This window comes from Musca autumnalis, unplaced genomic scaffold (genome assembly GCF_047663935.1).
Source record: "Musca autumnalis isolate F117 unplaced genomic scaffold, ASM4766393v1 scaffold_2, whole genome shotgun sequence".
NCBI classification, from domain to species: Eukaryota; Metazoa; Arthropoda; class Insecta; order Diptera; family Muscidae; genus Musca; species Musca autumnalis.
The window spans coordinates 104,303,722-104,323,108 of NW_027411755.1; the positions used below are offsets into that span (position 1 = coordinate 104,303,722).

At 36.8% G+C, this 19,387-nt stretch overlaps 1 protein-coding gene and 1 long non-coding RNA gene across 5 annotated transcripts in view; one reads left to right on the forward strand and one right to left on the reverse strand.

The window, feature by feature from the left end:
* The window catches only part of Nipped-B (Nipped-B cohesin loading factor), a 512,008-nt gene that overhangs the window by 360,695 nt on the left and 131,926 nt on the right, over window positions 1–19,387 (forward strand). The gene's annotated exons all lie outside the window — the stretch shown is intronic.
* LOC141394390 (uncharacterized) lies at window positions 1,718–19,291 on the reverse strand. Its single transcript, XR_012410395.1, has 2 exons — window positions 8,944–19,291; window positions 1,718–4,448 (listed from the first exon to the last, which is right to left on the reverse strand). It is a non-coding gene; the product is annotated as an uncharacterized lncRNA (long non-coding RNA).

The following is a 19,387-nucleotide window of genomic DNA, read 5'->3' on the forward strand; positions in this document are numbered from 1 at the left end:
GCTGTTAGGCCTTTAGAGATACATTGAAAAATTAGGAGTCTACCGAAGTCCCACGCATCCAACCATTACACTACGTTTCACGGGTGGTAAATCCGATCTTCAGGTGTATTAGGATGTTGTTTTTGTGGCAGACGAAGGCAAAGCTTGGTAACTGGTATATATATCGAACTTCATTAGATAAATGTATATGCGAAATTATGTCAGTTAATTGAAACTCCAAACTTTTCCTATAGTCCTGCTTGGTAATCCCATTTTACAATGTTCACAAATACTATGGTAAGTTTTATTCCTACATCATTAGTAATTGATCTTCTATATCAGAAGATTTTATTTTTTGATCATCAATTATTTTCGGCGTCTTAGCGTTCTAAGCCACCATCAACTTGTCAAAACTTTAGTAGACAATAATTGATGATCAAAAAATAAAATCTTCTGATATAGAAGAGCAATTACTAATGATGTAGGAATAAAACTTACCATAGTATTTGTGAACATTGAAAAATGGGATTACCAAGCAGGACTATAGGAAAAGTTTGGAGTTTCAATTAACTGACATAATTTCACATATACATTTATCTAATGAAGTTCGATATATATACCAGTTACCAAGCTTTGCCTTCGTCTGCCACAAAAACAACATCCTAATACACCTGAAGATCGGATTTACCACCCGTGAAACGTAGTGTAATGGTTGGATGCGTGGGACTTCGGTAGACTCCTAATTTTTCAATGTATCTCTAAAGGCCTAACAGCTCAACTCGAAAGAGAATTAATTAAATATCACTATAAATGGCCTTCGCCTTAATAAGGCAAAAATAAAAAATAATTTCAGCATGAGCCAGGCTGGGATTCGAACCTGGGTCTCCGACAACTGAGTGTCAAGGTTGCCGGCGTCTTAGCGTTCTAAGCCACCATCAACTTGTCAAAACTTTAGTAGACAATAATTGATGATCAAAAAATAAAATCTTCTGATATAGAAGAGCAATTACTAATGATGTAGGAATAAAACTTACCATAGTATTTGTGAACATTGAAAAATGGGATTACCAAGCAGGACTATAGGAAAAGTTTGGAGTTTCAATTAACTGACATAATTTCGCATATACATTTATCTAATGAAGTTCGATATATATACCAGTTACCAAGCTTTGCCTTCGTCTGCCACAAAAACAACATCCTAATACACCTGAAGATCGGATTTACCACCCGTGAAACGTAGTGTAATGGTTGGATGCGTGGGACTTCGGTAGACTCCTAATTTTTCAATGTATCTCTAAAGGCCTAACAGCTCAACTCGAAAGAGAATTAATTAAATATCACTATAAATGGCCTTCGCCTTAATAAGGCAAAAATAAAAAAAAAAGATTTTTTTTTTTTTGTTTTTTGATTTTTCTCATCTATGAACATTGTAGTTTCAGAATCCGCAAAAACTTCTGAGGTGTAAGCACCTTCCATTTAAACTTGATTCAAGAGCACCGTGGCATAGAATCTAAAAACGTCTTTTCCTCGAAGAGGCACTTTTGAAAGCGGTGCTCGAAAACAGATGCTCCGGTCTTTATATGTTTTTGTGGGACTATTATACACATAAAGCATGTGATTAACCGAGAGAGTCCTGAAATAACTGCTGACGGAGTCCGACAAAAATATCATTTTTTTACAGTTTTTTTTTTTTGTTAAAATCGAAATTTTGATTTTAACTGTTCAAAATGTTTAAAAATTTATTTTTTTTTTTAATTCCGTTTCGATAAAGGACAGGATTATTAAGTTCGTAATGATCCCACAAAAATATATGCTGATCGGTTTACTCTTTTTCAAACTACAGTGGGTACCGCAAACTGCTTTAGTAAAAACAGTGCTTTATACGTGGGTATTTGTCAGAAAGATTTTTCAAAAAAAAAAATAGAAGGTAACTCAAGGTTTAATAGATTTCTTATAAAAACTGCATGAAAATGGATTTTCTGATTCTTATAAGTGGCCATAACCCATTAAAATAGCTTTACGTAACGCTACACAACATTCGAATTTTTTATGATTTTTGGTCAAGTTGGGCCCCCCCCCCCGAAATGAAATCCTGCGTACGTCCCTGATCACTGTAGTCTACTCCATACTTTTGTGGCTATCCTCTCACAACCAACCTAGCTTTATACTTCGCTGTGTTTCCGTTTTCATATTCTTTTATTCGGAAGAGCCACTTTGTCGTCAATAACTTTGAGCTACGAGGAGCGGGAACGATTTTCTAAACTATATTTTTCTTCATAGAATTAAGCTCGTCCTCTACAGCCATTAGTATGTATCTTCTCGTTCAAAAATATCTTTAAAGTTTTCTGGGACATTGTTACGTGTTTTTTGCTGCATTGAAGCCCTTATATAATAGAATAGTTTTGCTGGCAAACAAATTATTCTTCCACTGCGTATTATACCCCTTGTTCTTCATCTTCATCAGAACTGTCAGACATTTGCCTTTCGTTTGTAGGTTTGACGTCACGTGCCAACACAACTTTCCTGTTTTCAACATCCCACGGTAACCCTAAGGTGCATAACCAATCATTACCGTTTTCTTGACCTTTGGATCTAATTTCCTTTTTTTCATCTGGGATCCATATATATGCTTTACACCAAAAACTTTTATTTTTTCTAATCACGATTTCCCATTGTACCATATTTCTGCACGAGTTAATTTTCCATCAAGAGCTCGGGTAGGACATCTATTTAAAATGTGTACAGCTGAGAGTGCAGTCTCACTCCATAAATATTTTGGACTACCAGAATCTAGCAGCAGTCACAGTGCGGTTAAATCTTCCGGAAACCACATTCTGTTGGGTCGTATAGGCAATTACTGGTTCTACCTGGATACCCTTTTCCTTGTACCATTTCCTCTGGTCTGTAGATAAATATACTGTGCCCTGATCAATTGTTAGCTTTGCAATTTTAAACTGAGGCAACATAGCTGTGACCTCATATTCTTTAAACTTCTCAAAAACCTGAGATTTCCTCTTTATACAAAATATCATTGCGAAGTGAGAATAATCGTCTATGAAAGAAAGGAAATAGTTGCAGACATCTCATGATGTAGGTTGTATAAGTTCAATATATTGGTTACGCCAATGTATATGTTCGATACATTGTCTCCCCTTCCCAGCATTACAATTAACTACGTTAATTGGCCGCTCTTTCGAGCTCTATGGGGAAATCTTCTCTGCACTTCTTCCAGGAGCCTTGTTCGCCTAGTTCGGATTGTAGGAGAGAGTTCGCTCTTTTCTACTACCTCTCCTGGAAAGCTTATTCGCATAGTTCGGATGCAGAGGGGCGCTTTCCAATGCTGCGGTCGTAGTTGATGTCACGGCCTTGTGAACGTTATTCTGCCCACCTGCAACGACACTTGCTTTTTAACTTTCGAAGGAGTCACACTCCTATTGCAATCATTTCGTTGTCGAGTCATACAAAAGGTAATGTTTCTCGTTCGCAGAAACCCTATACCACCAATAAACCGAAAATATATTTGAAACTTATACACTCGTGGTTTGTTTTTATATTTCTTCTCTTTTCATCCCTGAGCTATCGACGGTCAGTGGTATCACGCCAACATTTTGATCCAGTCGAGCCGGATCTGTTCCAGTCGAAGCCATTTGTTGTTGCCCGCTGAACAAATTACATTTGTTTAAGGAGAGAAGAATCTTGGATACTTAAATTCGTTGTTGTTGTCCTTACAACAATTTGCTATCGTCATCATCTCTCATTACCATCAACAAAACACAGGTACGTAAATCAGTTTCTGTGCAAAAATTGAGCAAACCCGCGAGTGTTGTTGTTTTTGAATTCCAAGTCGCACGAAAAAATACATTTTTTCGGTTTAAAATTGTTCGCTACATCGCGCATTGGTCGCCTTGTAAAATTGTCCATTGCTTCAAATCATATACAGTCCACTCACTTAGTCGTAGCAGTAATTGTAGTGATCCTCGCCAACAGTGCTGCTTATTTCAATTTGTTGTTGTCCCTTTATTATTTCGGTTCTATTTTCGAAAATAAAACACTATAAACAAATTTCCATTTGTCGTTGATCTTTTCAGAGATCAGTTCTAGCAGTGCTGTTCCTTTGAATTTGTTGTTTTCTACTTTTCTCGTTTGGTTCTGTTTTCTAAGGCAGAACCCTTTCAGAGAAATAATTACAACAATTTCACTACAATTATCCGCTATACGTTTCGTTCGTTTTATTTCTCACTCAAAGACTTCATAGACACCCCGCTTTCTTGTGGATATCCCCAGCCAGCAGTGAGAAATAACATCGCATTCCAAGTACTTTGCTATTTTTGAAATCTCGTTTCTAACCCAATTTACACTATCGATCTCTATTATTAGTTGTTATTGTTGTTGTTATTCCCCAAGGTCTTTTCTAACGAAACCCTTTAGTTGAGAATTTGCATTGGCAAATTTGCAATAACAAAAAAGATCTGGCAACTCTTGTTGTGTTTAGTTGTGTTATTTTTGTGTTCTGCAAAGTGGATAATTTATTATAAAATTTTATTAGTTTCAGTGTTGTTTTCGTGTGTGATTTACTGAAATAATAAAAATATAGAATTATTCGCTTTAGTGATCAGTGAAGTTCTGTTTTATAACATATTAGTTTAAACAGATAAGTGAGTTTGAATTTGTGTCTATCTCAGTGTTTCTTGGTGATTATTTTGTTTTTGTTCTATTTTTGACATTTGCTATTTTTCTGTCTTGCGTTTTTATTTATTCGTAATATTTTATTAGACTAAGATTTAGCGCATACTTTTAGGCGGTTTTAAAATTAACTAACATTAAATTTTTTACAACTTTTTATTGGCATCTGGTATAGCATACTTTTAGGCATAACCAGTAATAATGGATTGTTTAAATAAAGACTGTAAAGTTACAAGTTTGAAAGAACGTTTGTTGACTTGTTGGTTATGTGAGAAGCATGAACATTTGAAATGCTTGGGTTTTACCGGCAAGCATTTTGATGTCATTACTGACCGCAATAATGGATTTCGTTGGGCATGTGCCAATTGCAGGTCTCTGGAAGTAGATTTTTACCGTCTTTTCAGGGAATCTAAAATGGAGCTTGCTGCCATGAGGAAGGATTTTGAAGTCGTTTTTTCTACGCTTGAAATTTTTGAAAAAATGTTTAAAAATTTTGATTTCGCTGATGGCTCTCCGAAACGTAAAAAAATCTCAACTATTGTTCCTGGTGATAATTTAATTAGCCTTAATTCACCAGCTGTGGTTCCGCCACGCAAGTCTGTTGAGACCTTACCTTCGGAAAATAGCCTGGCCCTTCCGGGGCAGCGTTCATCACTTCCAATCGTTTCAAGTTCAAAAGGAAACTCGACAACTGAAACGCCTTCTTCAGAAATGTTACAAATATGCTCTCTTACTAATGCTGTTCCTGTAGTTACTGTTAATACACCCTGTTCGAATGTTAATGCTTCTGTTCCAATTACACCTCAAGTTCAGGAAACTGAGTCATCTTTAAATTCCAATCCTTCATGGTCCGGGGGTAGTAATGAACTAATCGTAATTCCTCCCAGAAAAAATATTTTTATTTCTAGATTACATCCTAATACGACTGTAGATAACATTTATAATTACATAAAAGCTAGATTGAATAACATACGTGACACTGACTGTAAAATTATGAAATATAATTCGTCAAGGCCACGTGTCATATCATCTTTCAAATTAACTGTGCCTCATGAGTTCTTTAATGTTATATTAAATGAATCATTTTGGCCAGAAAGTACACTAGTTAAAGAATATATATACAGAGAGAAATCTAATACTATTAATCCTGTAGTTATTCCTTCAGTCGTGTCTGTTTCAAAAAACCAATAAGTTCGCTATCCATACTTTACCAAAATGTTAGAGGTCTAAATACTAAACTTAATAATATTTACTTAAAATCTTTTGGTTGTGATCTCAAAATCCTAGTTTTTACAGAAACTTGGCTGAAACCAGGTATTCGTGACACTGAGATTTTGTCAGATCAATACCAAGTATACAGAAAAGATAGACTAAACAAAATTGGTGGAGGAGTATTCATTGCAGTTCATAATTCCATTGCCTCAGAGCGAATTATACTTACTGAATACCCTTATATTGAATTTGTGTGTGTTAAAATAAAATATTTAAATCAATCCTTTATTATAACGTGCTCCTACATTGCTCCAAACTCAAACATAGACATTTATCTTAAACATTCCGAATTAATAAAAGAAGTTTCTTTACGGCATTCAGCAAATTCTGAATTGATTTGTCTTGGTGATTTTAATTTACCAAACTTAACATGGGTCTCAGGCGACAACACTGTGGATTATGTACCTGTTTCAGCAACAGAACTGTCTACAGACATGTTATCCTTCTGGGAAAATATTTTTGATCAATGTCTCTATCAAATAAATAATATCTATAATTCTAAAGGCAAAATTTTAGACTTAGTGTTTTCTTCAACCATAAACTCTTCTGTATGTGCAAGTCCTCCATTCTCAGAACCTGAAGATATTTATCATCCCACCCTTATGGTAACTCTTGAACTCAATAATATTTCAACTACTAAAACTTTACCGCAAACTAAGTCAAGTAAACTAAATTTTGGTAAAACTAATGTGGTCCTACTGCGTTCTATCTTATCAAATAATAGTTGGTTACCTCAAGGAAACATTGATTCCAGTATTTCAAATTTTTATAAAGTACTTAATGATGCATTGACAGTATCAGTCCCTCTCTTAAAGATGTGCTCAGAAATGGGTCCTGCTTGGTTTACTCCACATCTCAGGAGTTTACGCAATATGAAAAGTAGAATGTATAAAAAATTTAAAAGATGCAATTCCACTTTAAATTTTACCAACTATGCAAAAGCTAGAAATGCGTTCAATAGAGAAAATTCAAGGTGTTATTCAAATTACTTAATAAAGATGCGAAATAATTTTCATAGGAATCCCAAAAACTTTTATAAATTCGTAAACTCTAAAAGAAAAGTACGTGAATTTCCTAGTAGCATGAGACTTGGTTGTAGAGAATCATGTGACCCTAACGACATTGCGAATATGTTTGCTGACTTTTTTCAAAGTACCTACTCCAAATTTTCAACTAACTCCCTTAATTACCCTTATACTATTCATAAACTTAACCAGTTTCCTCGCATTATTCTCACTGAGGATGAAGTATTAAATGGTTTATTGTCATTGAAATATTCAAACTCACCAGGTCCAGATGGTGTACCGACTTCTATTTTAAAATCATGTGCATATGAACTTTATCGTCCCCTAACAAATATTTTCAACGACTCGTTGACATTGGGATATTTCCCCCTTGTCTGGAGATCTAGCTTTATTATTCCTTTGCATAAATCTGATAGTAGATGTGTGATTGAAAACTATAGAGGTATTGCAAAACTAAGTGCAATTCCTAAACTTTTTGAGCTTCTGGTTTCACGCCGAATAACTCATTTCGCTAGATCTATAATATCACCTTATCAACATGGTTTCGTTAAGGGTAGGTCTACCTTGACAAATTTATTGGAACTTACATGTCACGTTCACAGTGGATTCGTAAATAAATGTCAAACTGACGTTATATACACAGATTTCAGTAAGGCCTTTGACACCGTTGTACACGAATTGTTAATATATAAGCTTGATTCTATGGGTTTCCCATCAATACTCTTGTCATGGATACGTTCTTATTTACAGGACCGTACCCAAAGGGTTTCTTTTAATGATATTTTATCAAAAAATATAACTGTGCATTCTGGTGTTCCTCAAGGTAGCCATTTAGGTCCATTACTTTTTGTACTTTACTTAAATGACCTTCCATCTGTTATTCGTTGCTCTAAAGTATTAATGTTTGCTGATGATGTTAAACTGTTTAGCAATCATGATTCTTATAATCAATCAATTAATCTGCAACAAGACTTATATTCTCTTTCCAATTGGTGTAGTGTCAACGGTATGTCATTAAACTTAAAAAAATGTAAAAAATTATCATTTTATAGATCTCGTCCTGATTCTTGCGATTACTTCATAGGTTCGCACAAATTGGATAATGTAGATTCGTTTGTAGATCTTGGAGTTATTTTAGACAGTAAATTGCGTTTCAACTTACATATAGAGTCTTGTGTTAATAAAGCCAAGTCATTACTGGGCTTTATAAAACGCTGGTCTAAGGAATTTGACGATCCATACGTGACCAAACGCTTGTTCATTAGCCTTGTTCGACCAACATTAGAATACGGTTGTGTACTTTGGAGTCCTTTTTACAAATGTGATTCTGATAAGATAGAATCAGTACAGGTTCAATTTCTTTTGTTTGCTCTTAGAGGTTTAGGGTGGAGCTCAACTGAATCTCTTCCACCATACGAAAACCGTCTAAAGTTAATTGACCTTCCAACATTGGAGAAAAGACGTTTAATGCTCAGATCTGTATTCATTATTAAACTCTTGCGTGGACAAATTGAATCACAGTTTTTAATTGGCGAAATAAATTTTAATGTACCTTTACGTAGTACTCGAAACTACATACCACTAAAATTAACGTTAGCGAAATCTAATTATGAAATAAGTAATCCACTCCGATCTTTATGTGATGAATATAACAAGTTATATAATAGGATTTCTTTATCCGAACCTCTGCATGTCATAAAAAACTTTATCTTACGTTCTTAGTATTGTTGTAACAGTTGCCAGACAATATGTTAGATTTGACCTGTTTATTTTTTGATGTGTTTGTCTTTAAAATGTAATTTTATAACCGGCTGTTGTTTTGCTGTAGCTGGTTTTCCCTAGTCTACTAACCCCCCATATTCCGGAATATGAGGTGTACGCGCTCCCTACGTTAAGGGGAGGTGGCCCTCTCGGTCGGCAGGGGCGGGAAAGTGTGGCGTTGGGAACGATCGATAAAAAAAAAAAAAAAAAAAAAAAAAAACACACATTGCTACAGTCATACGGTCGTTTGGTTTATTTGTTGTATAGTTCGTTCTTCACCAACCAAACGCATTCGTTTTTATTCTCCTGGAAGTATTGATATTCCTATTTGAGAATTAGCATTCTAATTGCAATAACAACGTACATCTTTCCACGCACAATTATAAAGCGTCGGTTAGATTACATTGTAAACATACCAACAAAATTCTGTCGATCACTGTTTGGTCGTTTGTAGCGTCGGTACTTGAGTGGGAGCTTCGCTGCCCACGCATAGCCATTTCTCTGCTTGTGTTTTACTATCTTTTGTGAGGTATTCGTAGTCGACACTCGCACAGTGGGACATATCGTCTCAAAATATTTATTTTTTCTTATATTTTTTGTTGAATATTTTCGATTAGATTTTTTTGCTTTTTACTTCGTGTGGTGCTAAAATACCATTTGTTGTTGTTTATCTTCGGTTAAGGCACCCTACTTTCGGCATTTTATGCAGTTTATAAATATAATTATATAAAATTTGGTTGAATTGAATTACAAATAATATCGATATTATTTATCTATATTGTTTATACAAATTAGTCGTTTTTGAAAAAAATCTTGCATCTACAAATCGTGTACCCTACAGTCGGTACCAGAGAAATGCAATTTGCCACTCATGAGCCATTTGCTTAAAAACAAGCCTACGTATTGATTGCCACCCAAAAAACAAGTTCTCTTTAAATACATACTCATAGACACTCGTGTATGCTTTGCTATGTCGTTTTGCGCACTCGCTAACATTTTATGCCTTACCTTCTTACTCATTGCACAACAAACAACTATTGTCACTCAATCGATTATATTATGAGATAGATAATGAGTATACCCAAGCAACAAGTAACATACCCCATCCTATGGTTGGCGCTGATGTAAAGCATAAACAAAAGCACGCACAATATTACAAACAAAACAAAAGCACGTACAAAAACACACAACATACAAACTTTGTAATACAAAGGCACACAAAAGTTTTGTGACAAAACACAATCCTCATTCTTTTCACCCACATTCTTCGTGAGTATGTTGTGCCACTCACCTACGATCAAGAGAGCACTTGTGAGTTTTGCACACAAGTCAAAATTCGTTTTACACTCATTCCACCCTCTAATGCTCAAGCAACGGCCGTAAAATCATCAAATGCTTTTTGTTGTGTGGTAAAAATACTCGTGTGGCAAACACACTCGCTATTAAACTACTCGACAACCAAAAACATTTGATTGTACCTAAGTGGCTCGCTTTTGCCTCTGGCTTATTGAAGATATCTGGTCGGTACTGGTACATTTTATCATTGGTCAAAGCAAATAACTTTAAAAAATCCACCAATTTAATCATTTTTCGATTTTTACCCGCTGCTTTTGTTTAAATATCTCGTTCTTGAAATTTGTTTGGCTTTTTTGACGTCTTGTTCATTGTACCCTACACCCTTCAAGCTAGGTTTGAAAAAAAAAAATTTAAATTTTTTGGAAATTTTCTTCTTGTTTTTTTTGTTTCTTGCTCTAAATTCTCCTTTCGAATTACATATCTGTCGTTATTCTTCAATTCTTTAAGAAACAATATCGATAATTTCTATATTCTCTAGTCGGCAAATTGTCCCAGTGCGGTACTTGTGTTCAATTTCTTATCCTTCCTGCAACTTTGCTGTCAACTCACGTACTATACTGGTGGAATTTTGCATTTTATATTTCATTGTCGCAAATTAGAATAGTTTTCGACCCTTTCATTGGTTGAGTATTCACACTCGTTTGTACTTCTTTGGTTTTTTCTTTCCCCAATTAGTAGGATTCGCATTTTCTATAGTTTGAATTTCGCTTCAAGTATTTCCATAGTTATCGCTTTTCTAAATTTGCGACGCTTGGACTCGTTAGTCTTGTCCTAAACTTCTGAGCCCACATACCTTTTTGGAACTGATTCGTTTCCCTCTTTCGTCCCCATTCTCTTATTCGTTGAAATCATGTCCATAAATCCCCTCGTGCGTTTCATTCGAGCTGCCGACGGTCTTGTTAAATATGACTCGTTTTTCGATCGTATAAATTCTGAGAAGCACACCGTATTTAGTCTCGAAATACACGGTTCCGAGCTTTCTCAGCTATGGACAACATTCCAAAGCACTCATCAGAAGTGTCTTGACCATCTGGCGACATCACAGAGTCCTCAACCCTCTGACAAAAATGTCGTCGAGGGTAAATACGACAGCTCCTTTCGGGCTTATCAACATTGCCTTTCGGCAATAAACCAGAAGCTAGACGAGCTAAAATCGTCCAAGTCTTCTCCATCTTTGAATGGACCAACCCCTCCCAACAATCCACCAATGTTTCCTCAACACCTCTCACCTTCGGAGGAATTCCAGTGCATCTGCTCCACCATCCACTAGTTCGAACACAATACCTTCTGTTTCCAATGTTTGTAAACAAAATCAAGCGCCTCCTTTGAATACAAGCGAATCACTCGCATCTATTTCCACCCAGCCAAATCCACTTAGTAGTTTCACTCCGGTCGATCCACCTTCTCACAATTTAGTCTTGCCTCCTATCTTTTTAGCACAACTTTCATCAAAAATTCTCGATTAAGCGACATTGAAAGATTGTGTCACTTAGTTCACCAGCGGTGAGGCTCGGGAAATTGTTTCGAAATTTCCACTCACCCATTGTAGTTTTAAATTGGCTTGGAAGGCATTGACGGATGCGTATGATAATAAACGTATCCTCGTGCATAGTCACATCAATCTTCTTTTCGGTCTTCCCGCCATAGAAAAGGAATCGATCTCTGGCCTAAAAGCTCTCCAGCGCGGAATAAATAGTTGTATTTCCGCTATGTCTGTTTATGATGTTGTAACGGATCATTGGGATCCAATTCTTGTTTATATTTGCATACAACGTCTTCCTAAACAGACAATCGCTCTGTGGGAACAAAGTGTCAAAGAGAAGTCGTCTCTTTCGACATGGAATCAATTAGATTCGTTCCTAACAGATAGAATACAAACTTTGTTGTGTCTTGAAAACTTTACTGCTATGGAAACTTCCAAAACATCATATTCGCAAAAATGTCGATCTCCGCCAAAATCATCTTCACCAATTAGTGGTCCAAAATAAAAAACTAGTACATGCATCTCATCAAATTCGTCAATTAGTCTTTCAAAATCTCGCTCATCGATCTCCTCAAAAACAGCAATTAGTCGTTCAAATTCTACAACTAGCTCATCTAAACTGAAATCTTCGTTGAATCATGCTTGTGTGATGTGCCCAAATCACGGACATCTGCTTCGACACTGTTCTCGCTTTCAAAAAATTTCGTTTGAGAACAAGTTTTCGTTTGTTAAAAAACATCGCCTTTGCATTAACTGTCTTTCGAATGGACACCAAGTTAAAAAATGCAATAGCAAACACGATTGTTCGGTCTGTAAAGGTAGGCATCACACGCTACTCCATCGTAGCAAAAATCGTAACACTTCGACAAACTCGTTGATTTCTCCTTCATCCAATTCTTCTATTCCACTGAAATCCACCTCTAGTCGCTTATATTCCAATCAAAATTCTAAATCTCGTTTCGTCAACCAGCAAGTTCTGCACACAACACGAAATAGAGATGTGCTCTTGGGAACTGCCATCGTTAACATCGTACACAATCACAGAAATTATGCTGTTCGAGCCATAATTGATCCTTCGTCGGAAGTCTCTATAATCACAAAGAGACTACAAAAAACAATAGGCATTTCTTCTCGCCCAACTAACACCACTCTGTCTGGCGTAAATAGTAATAGCAATTCAAAAGAAATTTGTTATTTGACTTTATCGTCCCCTCAGAATTCGGAAAGTATCCTACATGCTGATGTGTTAGTCTCACCTAACATCTCGAAAAACTTCTTGTCGTTGCCTTCCATTTCGAATCTGCGTACTAAATTGTCTCACTACGAATTAGCAGATACATTCGAAGACAAGCCAATTGATTTGTTATTGGGCGCTGATCTCTACTCCAAAATTTTGTCGCCTGAGTCGCCTCACATCGTTTCGAATTCGCTGGTGGCTCAGAAAACTATATTCGGTTATATTCTCACAGGCCCAATACCTCGTAGTAAAATTATATAGCACATAGTCGATCAAAGCGAACACTTTTAACTAAATCGTAGTTTAATTGCATTTGAAAATCTTGCACATTATTTGACCATGCTCAATAGAAACTTGATTTGCGTACCTCTAACTTGAAACACATGCCACTACTAACTCTAGTTTAAGTTTGCTCGCGAATTAGTCTAACCCTGTTGCCTTGCAGATAGCGCGTCAAGGTGGGCGGCAAATGTATAAGTTCAATATATTGGTTACGCCAATGTATATGTTCGATACATTGTCTCCCCTTCCCAGCATTACAATTAACTACGTTAATTGGCCGCTCTTTCGAGCTCTATGGGGAAATCTTCTCTGCACTTCTTCCAGGAGCCTTATTCGCCTAGTTCGGATTGTAGGAGAGAGTTCGCTCTTTTCTACTACCTCTCCTGGAAAGCTTATTCGCATAGTTCGGATGCAGAGGGGCGCTTTCCAATGCTGCGGTCGTAGTTGATGTCACGGCCTTGTGAACGTTATTCTGCCCACCTGCAACGACACTTGCTTTTTAACTTTCGAAGGAGTCACACTCCTATTGCAATCATTTCGTTGTCGAGTCATACAAAAGGTAATGTTTCTCGTTCGCAGAAACCCTATACCACCAATAAACCGAAAATATATTTGAAACTTATACACTCGTGGTTTGTTTTTATATTTCTTCTCTTTTCATCCCTGAGCTATCGACGGTCAGTGGTATCACGCCAACATAGGTGTTATAGGACCGCACGTCAGAGTGAATTCTTTCTAGTATTCTTATCGATTGCTGTCTGGTCCCACTAAATGGCTCTCGACATTGTTTCGCTTCGACACAAATGTCACAAAAACTTAAGTCCTTTGTATTTACACTTTCATTTCCCATTACTGATTTTCCTATATGACCTAAACGTTTGTGCTACAGTGTAACATGGTTCGTGCTACATAACATAGTCGAACCTGAAATAAGGCTTAAGGAAAGTTCGTAAAGGTTTTATCTCAAATACGCATCTGCAATTTTTTCTTCTTCTTTCTTAATAATCGCTGTATTGTTTACGAAACTGACCACTAATCCAGCTTTTGTAAGCTTTCGAACAGACAATAGGCTATCTCTCAAACCAGGAGTGTACAAAACATCTTCTCATCAATTCATGGCAGCGGGTTCTTTCGTACCGGATTGACCCAAAACCAATGTGTTCGGCCAACGACTGCCAACCCAGCTTCTACGTACGTTTTATGCTTCTACAACCACCACCAGCATCTTTCATATAGAATTCATGCCTTTTATTGCTACCCAGCAAAATATTCTTTCACGGCTTGTTTTGATGGAGTTAAAACGGAATCGTGAAAAAGGCACTCCATTCCTCACATTTTAACCGCATTTGGATGCAATCACATCCATTTGTCACATTTTAACAACATCCGGATGCAGTTCAACGGAGTCGTGAAAAAGGCATTCCAATTCCTCACATTTTACCAGCATCTGGAATAGAAAAGCAGAGGGGAAGTAAAAGCAGAAACCAATAAAAAACGCCATATCTAAAATTCACTCCAAACCCGAGCAGAATGAACTTAGAGTCTAACAAAAATTGATTGCAGAAGAAGAAGAAAGAAAAATAAATATAACATTTAAGAATAAACTAAGAGGAATTACAAAGGAAAAATATATTAAAAATCGTAATAAAAACAAATGACCAACAAATTAGCAACACTCATAAACATAGGCAAAAACTTATATACCACTACGGAGATACTCTATGCAACGCAATTAAAAGTCGAAGGCAGAGAAGGCAACATTACGCAAAGACCTGCGCAGCGTATTCCATATCCTTGCAGCTCTCATTACAAACGATTTCTCACAAATAGACGAGGAAAATCTTGGATATGAAAATTGAGGATTCCGAGACGACCTACAAAACACAAATTTACACCGAAGCGGCGGGCTGAAATTGCACATAATTCGGTAATGACACTGAAGAATCCATAAAATGTCATATTTGTCGAAAGGCAAACCCAGAAAATGTTCCACAAACTGGGAAACGTGTTCCCGCCTACGTAAACCACACACATACCGTACAATCGAATTCACTTTCCTACGGACACGTTGAATTTGGCACAAGACGTACCCGAAATTACCTCAAGACAATAATTCACCTGCGACATTAAAAAAGACAATGCAACTCTTCTCCGGACATGTAAGGGTATATTCGACTGTAAACAGTATAATCGGCGAATGCTGGAACCTCACCCGCGACAACTGCTTATCAATGTGCGACTCAAATTCCAACCTAATGTCTACAATAACACCTAAACACTTTATCTTACTAACAACGTCAACTACCGTTGACCGTTCGTTGAAGCAGTCTGTTAATAGGGATACCAACAACACCAACTGCTTCAGATCTGACTTCACGGAAAGCGCTCACAACATCATCCATAAAAATACAATAGAACCGGAAACCACCCTCATCACCACCAGAAACGCAACCCAACCGCCCACAAACATTCGAAAGATTCACACCTAAGAGAACCACATTACAAAAATAAATATTAACAACATTTATATCAATAGATGGAGAGTCACTACAATCATCCATGCATCCAAACGACCGAAGGGATTTCAATAACTGGCTATTATCCATGCGACCAAAGAATTTATTATAAAATTTCCTTCTTTTATTACGTATAACCGCTTTACAACGGTTCCTATAAATGCGAAAAATACGCCTGCTATCATCATTTGGACGCTTACGCAATTCTATATATGCAAGGTCTCTTAGAGATTGAGCCGATTTCACTATATCAGACCGTAACCAAGCATCATTGCTGGGGTTAACCCTGCGGGTCACCAGAGGAACAAGAGCGGGTTCTTTCGTACCGGATTGACCCGGAACAACACAAAATCATCGTTCCGGCCAGCGGCTGCCACCTCAGTGTACATATGTTTGTATTTGTTTCGTTTTTCTTTGTTGGGAGCAGCATATCCCGGAATGCCTGCTACGAATTCTTTTGGTCCGTGCTGGGACGGAGGAAAACCCAGGACCAATATATCTGTGCTCAGTTTGTCACATCCGCATCTTCACCCACATCCAACCTTCGGTGAGATGCAATAGATGTCAGGAGTGGGTGCATCTAAGGGGTTGCTCTGGACTTGTCCACGTGAGGGACTACGACAGGGACTGTGTTGCTGCATGCTGCGTGAACACAGTCCCCAGTGAGTCGTCGTCGGATTACGAAACACCCTCGTCGTCTGACTACGAAACTCCCCCGCTGTCCCCTCGACAACAACCGCACACGCAGCCTTTAACACCAGCCGTTGTTGTCCCAATCCCAGAGAATGCATCCTTTTTGCAATTTAATTGCAATAGACTCCGAGGTAAGATCGAGGAAATAGTAGATTTCATGTGTCGGAAGAACATCAAGGTCGCTGCGGTGCAAGAAACCAAGCTCAACAACAACTGTAGCTTACAACATTGTGATGGTTACAATGTGCTAAGGAAAGATCGCACCAGAAGTGGGAGGTGGGGGATTAGCTTTCCTATTGCACCAGTCTGTCCAATACAGACCTATCTCGCTTGAGCCTGTCTCTAATGACCCGTACATGGAACGTATGGGGGTAGCAGTCAGGTGTGGAACTGCCGAGATAGAGTTGCTGAACGTATACATCCCGCCGAGAAATAGCTGTATCTCAGATTACGTGCCTAACATTAGCCTGCTTTTCTAAGGTCATAATTGTCTGGTCCTGGGGGAATTTAATAGCATCATGAAATGTGGCATTCGGCCCTCGGAAACGACCAGAGCGGTACAACGCTGGCTGAGTAGATTGACAGCTCTACGTTTTGCACGGTCAATGAGGACGACCCTACCAGAATTAGAGGAGAGTGTCACAGGTCGCCAGACATAACCATCGTGACACCTGGTCTGACAAATTACGTTACTTGGATCAGACCATCTCCCCATAATTGTCTCCATTAGCAGACCACCCGATTTTATTACCTCTGAACGCCGCACATTCGCCAATCATAAGAAAGCTATTTGGCCGGGTTTCAGAGAGTTCACCAATCACCGCTTCAGAGAACTGCCCAATCCTTCTGATGTTCGGGTAGAGGAAAGGACGTTCCGAGTGATCTAAGGCGATAATCATATGAAAATTAGACGACATTTAAAATAACATTTTCTGAAAATTTTTTTGATAATACTAAAAGTTTTGGATGGGGATTTGATGAGTTGACTATAAAAATAATGTTTTAGTACAAAAAGTTGACATTAACTGCACATGGGCAATGTACCGTTATCAAGAAATCAAAATTTAAATTTGTAAAAAAATTCAAAAATTTTTTTTTTTTTATTTCTTAAGTCTATAGATTCATATAATCCTTACAGACTAAAATATATTATAATACATATGTACAGTGTTTTTATATAAATAGATTAACTGTTTAGGGAAAGTATAATTTTTCTCTTTACCGATTCTCGACTTTCAGAGACATCAATCATGTTACTAAATTTGTTAAATTCCAAGAGTAGACGGCGTAGTGGGTCATTATTTGCATAATTTGACCTATAATAAGGTACATGTAATAGTTGATAGTTGCGTGTTGGCCTAAATGGAACGTTAAAATAAAGGTTTTGGAGAATATAATCAGAAAATAGTTTTCCTTGAATAACGTTTAAAATAAATGTAACATTTAGCATTGTTCGACGACTTTTTAGTGTAGGTAATTTTATTAAATTTAACCTGTATTTGTACGACGGTAAGGTTTGAATGTTCCAGCAATGGTCCCTAAGACAAAATAAGAGGAATTGTTTTTGAACTGATTCAAGAGCTTTTGTTTGGATAGAATAGACTGGATCCCATATAATAGAACCATAATCTAACGTGGAGCGAACAAATGATATATACAGTTGTTTTGTTACCAACGGGTCTGTGAATTATTTACTCCATCTCATGATAAATCCCAGATTTTTATAAGCTTTATTTGTAATTATAGATATGTGTTGTTTGAAATTGAGACGATTATTTAAAAGTATTCCCAAATCATTAATAGAGTCAACATGTTCAACATTCTGCTCATTTAAATAATAACGAGTGTAAATTTTCTTTAGTCTATAGAATGACATATGTTTGCATTTAAGGACGTTTAGCTCTAACAAATTTGTATTGCACCAACGGCAAAAACGGTCTAAATCAGATTGAAGAAGATATTGACTCGATGCATCACTAAAAGAGCTGAATATTTTGACATCGTCGGCAAACATAAGAACATTAGAGTTTTGTATAACATTTGGCAGGTCATTTATAAACAATGTAAATAATACCGGTCCAAGATGGCTCCCTTGTGGAACCCCAGATGTGACATTTATTTTATTGGAGATTGCAGCACCAAATTTAACCATTTGCTCTCTATCACATAGATAAGATTTAATCCATTTCAATAATGAATTTGAAAACCCAATAGATTTTAATTTGCTTAACAGTATTTCATGATTTACTTTGTCAAAAGCCTTACTAAAATCGGTGTAAATACAATCTGTTTGGCAACTATTTCTGAAGGCTTCATTTAGAATTGAAGTAAGCTCAAGCAAATTTGTTATGGTAGACCGACTTTTCCGGAAACCATGTTGACGATTTGACAGAATAGAAGAAACTTGAAAGGACATTAGTTTAGTAACCATCTTTTCAAACAATTTTGGGATTGTGTTCAATTTAGCAATGCCTCTGTAATTAGAAACTTCAGTTCTACTACCTGATTTATATAAAGGAACAATAAATGATTGTTTCCACAATAAGGGAAAATAACCTGTGTGAATCGATTTATTGAACATTTCACAAAGAGGAAGTGCAAGATTTTCGGCACAGTTTTTCAGAATGCAAGCAGGTATTCCATCGGGACCTGAGCTTGTTGTATTTTTTAGAGATTTTAGATTGGACAATACTTCGGAAATGGTTAATAAGGGAAGATTTATTGATGTAAATTCTGGTAAGGGGTATGGATATGCAACTTCATTTTTATAAGATTTGTTTGAGTAGGTAGTTTTAAAAAATGATGCAAACGTATTTGAAATGGCGATGTCATCCTCTGCAACAATGGTTTTAAATTTTAGGATTTTTGGTAATGTGCGCGACTGGCGCTTTGATTTAATAAATCCGTAAAAGGCTTTAGGGTTAGTAATCAATTCATCCTTGGTTTTCGATATATAATTTCTATATTGTCTTCTAAATCAAAATGTGTGAAATTTTCTGCCCATCCCTGCAACCTTCTGAGATATATCGGTTCAGATTTTAAATTGCCCCCATATATATCTTTTCCCGATTTTACTACAACTCGTTCAATTTTGATTCGA